This window comes from Myotis davidii, unplaced genomic scaffold (assembly GCF_000327345.1).
Source record: "Myotis davidii unplaced genomic scaffold, ASM32734v1 scaffold1277, whole genome shotgun sequence".
Lineage (NCBI taxonomy): Eukaryota > Metazoa > Chordata > Mammalia > Chiroptera > Vespertilionidae > Myotis > Myotis davidii.
In genome coordinates this window covers 1,362,115-1,368,835 of record NW_006290682.1, presented here as the reverse complement: position 1 = coordinate 1,368,835, position 6,721 = coordinate 1,362,115, and positions in this window count along the sequence as shown.

Below are 6,721 nucleotides of genomic sequence, written 5' to 3'. Positions count from 1 at the left end.
GCTGGCGATGTCCCTGTTCCCGCTTGGAGACCAGCCCGGGAGCCCTTCTCCCGCCACTGGCCCGGCCCTGGAGTCCACAGCGCGCACAGCCTCTCTGCGGCCCGATGGCCTCACGTTGAGGTTTTGCAACACCTCTTCCAACCTTCCCATCAGGGGGAGCGGAGAGGATGCTGGCAAGGTGTTCCTGCGTCCCTCTACCCCTTCCGGGGGCAAGAGAATGTTAGACAAGTGTAAACGCGACTCTCCTTCGCCATTTCTTTGACTAAAGAAAAAAAAACGTGCAATGAACTTATAAATACAGGTATTGGACACAAACATTCGCTTTGGCGTGTGGATGTCAGAATCGTCCAACTCTGAGTTTGGGAAGACTTCTTTGATTCCCTATGACATTTTCAGGGGGGAAAGCTACTTTCTTTGTCTTTTTCAAAAGTGTGTTTCGAACCAGCCGGTGTGGCTCAGTGGTTGAGCATCGACCTGTGAACCAGGAGGTCAGGGCACAGGCCCAGATTGTGGACTTGATCCCCAGTGTGGGGCACGCAGGAGGCAGCTGATGGGTGATTCTCTCTCATCATTGAGGTTTCGCTCTCTCTCCCTCTCCCTTCTTCTCTGAAATAGATGATAGCTAGATAGATAGATAGATAGATAGATGATAGATAGATAGATATAGATATATAGATATATAGAGTGTGTGTGTGTTCAACATTTTTAGGTATTCTATCTAGAAGCCATGAAAATCTAATTAACAGAAGAATTTGATGCCTCCATAAAGGGCTTCTTTCCCACCCCAGGATCTCTGATGTCCATTTTTTGGTAAATGCCATGGCACAGGCTGTACCCAGGGAGTCCCTCCCAGTAATTTTACAAGCTATGTGCTGCCTGAAGACTGGATGAGGTACAAATTTTCCCTCACGCCCCTCCCCATCTCTTCTCATCCCTGAACGTCAGTATTTTCAGGGGTGGGTGATGACGTGTGCTATGGAGAGACACAGCACTGAAAATCGCTCACTCCCTTGCCTGACTACACGCGCTACATTACCCTAGGGCGATGGTTGGTGTTTGCTTCCTTCCCTCCTCAGACAGGTCACATTAGAGCTAAAAGAGGGTGGGTCTTGCCTGGCCATTTCTGAGTTAGCAATACCTTGTCGCTTGTCCCTAGTAATGGGAACACTTCATGCCTCCACCCTTTGGAGACCATTGCATAGAACTGGTTATGCCTCATTGGCTTTTGGCATTTGGGGTAGATGGTTAACAAAGTCACACTTCAGAGAATCGCTTGTAACTCAAGGTGGTTGAGCAAATGTAATTCAGGATGCATATACGTTGTTTCTCTCAGCCCAGATGATGACCACGGGGTTGAAAATGCAGCGCAGCCACAATTAGGTAGGGTTAGGAATGCCCTCCAGGCACGAATTCACATTCTTGGTCATGGGTATTGGGGAGCCGATGAGCAGAGGGGCGCTTCTATTGGCGCTTGGTGCTGGGAGCAGACACATCCAGCTCATTCATCATCTTCTTTCCAAGGGGTCCTGACCCTCCATTAGCCTGGGGCTTGCCTCACGGTTGGAGACAATGAAGAAACTGTTTTAAATATTCATAAAATTAAGCTCAGGCTCCTTCTTTAAAACCCAGGGTAAGTATATGTGCTTTTAAAACACAAGGGTGGCGGGGGAGGTAATGACCCTTCTGGAAAAATTCTTGTTGTAAGAAAATTATTTGGATTTTTAAACGCTATTTTAAAAAACTATTTGGCTGAAACCGGTTTGGCTCAGTGGATAGAGCGTCAGCCTGCGGACTCAAGGGTCCCAGGTTCGATTCCGGTCAAGGGCATGTACCTTGGTTGCGGGCATATCCCCAGTGGGAGATGTGCAGGAGGCGGCTGATCGATGTTTCTCTCTCATCGATGTTTCTAGCTCTCTATCTCTCTCCCTTCCTCTCTGTAAAAAATCAATAAAATATATTTAAAAAAAAAACTATTTGGATTTCCATCTTGATTGCCATTAGGTTTATTTTGCAGTCATTGTGGTTTATGTTATATTCATTGTTAGTCATGGCATCCTAGTTTGCTTGTGTTTGTTATATAATCCCCTTGCGTGTATAGACCTATTCATATTGACCTTTCTGATTGACCATCATTTTATGTCAGACTTGATTAAGGAAGATCTGAGTTTCATTGACCAATTTCAAAAATGGCTGGTGTTGTTACAGTGACCCCCGGGATCTTTTTCACGATGCATCCGCCTGCGTAAGAACCAATAAAACTGGTGGCATCGAAATAGTACACGATTTGGAATCTATGTACTTTAGAAACCAGGTCTTTACGACTTTGCTCCTTTCTCAGGACGTTTGCTACTGAAAACTAGTGTCCATATTTGTTTATTTTTTCCTCAGAGCTGAAGTTAACCAAAGCCTAGGATACCTCCTTTTACAGGACAGAACAATCTGTTCACTGTTCATCCCCTATTATAATTATCCTAGAAATTCACCATAAAAAAATATCTGTTCCATCTGGTCATGGCACAAGAATATTCTAATGAAAGTTCTAGAGTCCTTGGTCTGACATCAAGGTATCCCCTTGTCAACGATCCTAGAAAACTCATCGGTTTCCTTTGTTCCCTTGAGACCCTGGTCTCCAAACACATACATCTTGCTACCAAAGAATAGAGTCTCCTAAACCCAACTTTCCTTTTCTTAACTTTATCCCCTGAAATGTTTCTGATCTCCAGCCAAAATTCCTCTTTCCCCATGGTGTTAAGACCCTTGAGCTATTTGTAGATTTTTATCATGCCCCGTGGGTCTGACTTTGTGGTTTGGCTGCGCTATAAAGTTCATATTTTGCTTTCAAACCATCATTGTAGATGATCTCTTCTGGATGCCCTCCAGTGGCTTATTTCGTTTCAGTCCTGAGGTCCAATATTTCAGGTTAGGGCCTCCTCTTTTGCCCTTGTTTGTTATATAATCCCATGGCTCATATAGTCCCAAATCACGGCGAACTTCCTGACTGACTGCCATATAATATCTCAGACCTCTATCTGATTGGCTCCCAGCTCTTAGTCCGCATCGCTGGTTTTTGTTTCACCCCGCCTGTGTCTCTCAAACTGGTTCTCATCCCTCTCATACCATTTCTACATCTTAGTGGTATGTGGGCTAAACCGTTCACAGCATCTCACTCTCCCATAGAGGAAATCAAGGGTTCTGCCTCCGAGTTCCTGAAACAGGAAAAGAGGAACATGATTTTAATCTGCGCTATGTGGAATATATGAGAAACGTGTGGAAAGCTTTTACAGGGCTTACGAAGGCTAATTACATTAAATAGCCTAAACTACATCTTGATTGTAAGCAAGGAGTTTTTTTGCAGCTGAACTAAGAATGTTTCTCTAGATTTCTATTCTGTGATCTTCCTGAATAAATATAATTGCCAAGGGTCTTGAGCTGCAATGGACAGATGTCAATGGAGGTAAATCTACAGCTGCATGTGGGTAAGATTAGGAAAACCTCACTTCTCCAAAACATATTTTTATTGATTTCAGAGAGGAAAGGAAAAGGAGAGAGAGAAACATCAATGATGACAGAGAATCATGGATCAGCTGCCTCCTGCATGCTCCCTACCAGGGATTGAGACCACAACTTGGTCATGTGCCCTTGACTGGAATCGAACCCAGGACCCTTCAGTCTGCAGGCCAACGCTCTATCCACTGAGCCAAACCAGCTAGGGCAAAACCTCACTTTCTTAAACACCAGCCCAGCATTGAGGAAAAGTGATCGTTTTCTAAAGACGGAAGTGTTGTCATAGTAATTCTCCGGAAGGTGAATATAACGAATTGCAAGACATATGGGTATTTGAGAGCTTGAGTCCTAACTGTCACTATTATGTGAGAAGACAAAGATGTAAGTTTTACTCTTGATCTCAGAGAACAATTTGATATTATAATAACACGTGTGTCAGAGGTGACACGCAAACTCATGTTTTTGGTTGAGTTTTCTTTGTTAAATGGCATTTAAATATATAAAATAAATATCAAAAATATAAGTCTTTGTTTTACTATGGTTGCAAAGATCAAAACATTTCTATATGTGACACGGCACCAGAGTTAAGTTAGGGTTTTTCAAAATGCTGACACACCGAGCTCAAAAGGTTCGCCATCACTGACCTGCTCAAACCTTTCTAATTTGTTAATGAATTGTTTGCTTAAAGTTATTTGAAAAGGGCCCACGGTCGCCCTGGTGAATAGTCATTCACCCCAAGTGAATAGCCACTCTCCCCAAGTGTTAGTGAGGTGTTGTCAATACCAACTAAATACAGTGGGGCCTTGACTTATAAGTGTCCCGACTAACGAGTTTTTCGAGATACGAGCCGTCTCTCGGCCAATTTTTTGCTTTGAGTTGTGAGCTACAATTCGGGTTACGAGCCAGCTTCAGATACCCCACCGCTAGTTGGTGCAGCAAACGTCACAGTGAATGCCACAACATCAGCCCAGCATCACGTGTCTCACTCGTTCACTTTTTGATTTGACATACGAGTAATTTGAGTTATGAGCTCCATCACGGAACGAATTAAACTCGTAAGTCAAGGCCCCACTGGAATAGCAACATGGGCTTTCAAAGCAGGGCGCTTTCTTGAGTGAAAGGAAACACAAATTGGGCCTTTCTGTATTCAGAAGTTGTTTGCCTTTTATTACATTTATCTATCAGTTTATAAAACAGGCCAGTTTCTTGGCTCAATAGCTTGGATCAATTTCACATTGCCCAAAATTAGAACCATGAACATGCTCCTGAAAACAGGCACCCAGTTGAGGTTTTCATATTCATCTAGTTAAGATCAAGATCTGCAACAATTTCTTCTGACATTATATTCAGAAACCTAGAGGACTGTCACCGTCCCTAACCAATCGTGATCGTTAGAAAAATCAATGTGGAGAAAAAAATTCCTGTTTCTGTGTCAGCATCTGCACGGAACACAAAAGGCCACTTGTAACACTGTCTCTTCTCTCATTTACTGTGCGAATATGAGCAATGCAGCCTATGTTTTCTAGTGTTTAGTCTGATCTTCTAAAAGCAGTTTGCATAAGCACATTGTTCTACTCTTTCACTTACATGTTTATTTCTTGAGCTAGTGGGAGTACAATGTTTTAAATATCAACCCCTCTGTTTTCAGGGTCCCATTAATGAGGCAGATGAAAAGCAAGGTTGAATAAAAATCTTAAGCCGGGCCTGGCCGCCGTGGCTCAGTTGTTGAGCGTCCACTGACCTAAGAACCAAGAGGTCTCAGTTCGATTCCCTGTCAGGGCACAGGCCCGGATTGCAGGCTCCATCCCCAGGAGAGGGCGTGCAGGAGGCAGCCGATCCATGGTTCTCTCTCATCGTGGAGGTTTCTATCTCCCTCTCCCTCTCCTTTCCTCTCTGAAATCAATAAAAATATGTATTTTTTAAAATTTTTAAACCAAGTGGCAGTATGGATGTGCGTAGCAGAGTCCCAGGAGCCACTCTGGGAACAATTGTCGTCTACCTGCAGCCAGTATTTGAAAGAATATCTCCACATCAAATCCTAAATGCATGACTATCATCACTTTCGGTTTTGGCTTTGAAACTCGAGAGCCTTTTAATAATAATACAAGTTGTCTAACAAATACATTTAGTTTCAGTTTATCAACATTTCTGAATATGCACTTTATGCTAACAGCATTCCTTCTTTGTTAGTTTCATTTTCTTCTTCGCGGGTGAAGGTGAGCCTGGAGTCTCAAAGTAAGATCATTTCATCTGAACCTGGTATACAGTGCAGCTGTACTTAGGTACTGAAAGTATTTTTAATATCTTCCCATAGCATATGTTTTAGAAGTCCTTTTGAGGATGAATTATGTAATAATGTAAATATTTTTTGTTGTCAATTCTTACCTGAGGATATTTTTCCATTGATTTTTTTTCCCCATTGATTTTTAGGGAGAATGGAAGAGAGGGAAAGACAGAGAGAAACATTGATGTGAGAGAGACACATCAATTGGTTGCCTCCTGCACAGGGAGGAGCCTGCAATTGAGGTACGTGCCCTGGACCAGAATTAAACCTGGGACCCTTTGGTCCGCAGACTGAAGCGCTACCCACTGAGCAAAACTGGCTAGGGCTATAAATAATTTTTAATATTCTGTATAATGACTCTAAAATTTTCATAACCTAAACATTTTTTCAACACTTTTAATTTTTCAAAGTGCTAAATAATGTGGATTTTTTCCCTCTAAAATTTTCATTTTTTCCCCCCAGAATCTGCACTCCTCTATGTTGAATGGAAACAGGAGAACCTATTTGCCCAACATGTGCTTCTAGTGACAAGATAGGGCGGGGGGTGAAAGGAAAGGGGAAATGGAAAACTGGCTCTGTGCCCTGGGGCCTATGTTTTTTCTCATCTACTTTATTGAGAAATAATCTACATGCAATAAACTGCGCCAGTGAGTTCTGACAGCTCCGCTTCCCTCTGAAACCACCGCAGCAATGAGATCCGTAGCACTCCCAGCGCCTCCTGGGGCTGCTCTCACTAATGCTGCCTGAACGCTGACAACTGGATTCTGTGCCGTGTAATGGCTGGATTGTGCCTTCAGTCGGTACAGAAAGGGAGGGAGAACTAAACAGACAGCAGAGCTTTTTTTCTTCCTGTGATGGGTTCATTTGTGTCCCCCCAAAAAGATAGGTCCAAATCTTAACCCATGGCACTGGTGAATGGGGCCTTATTTGCAA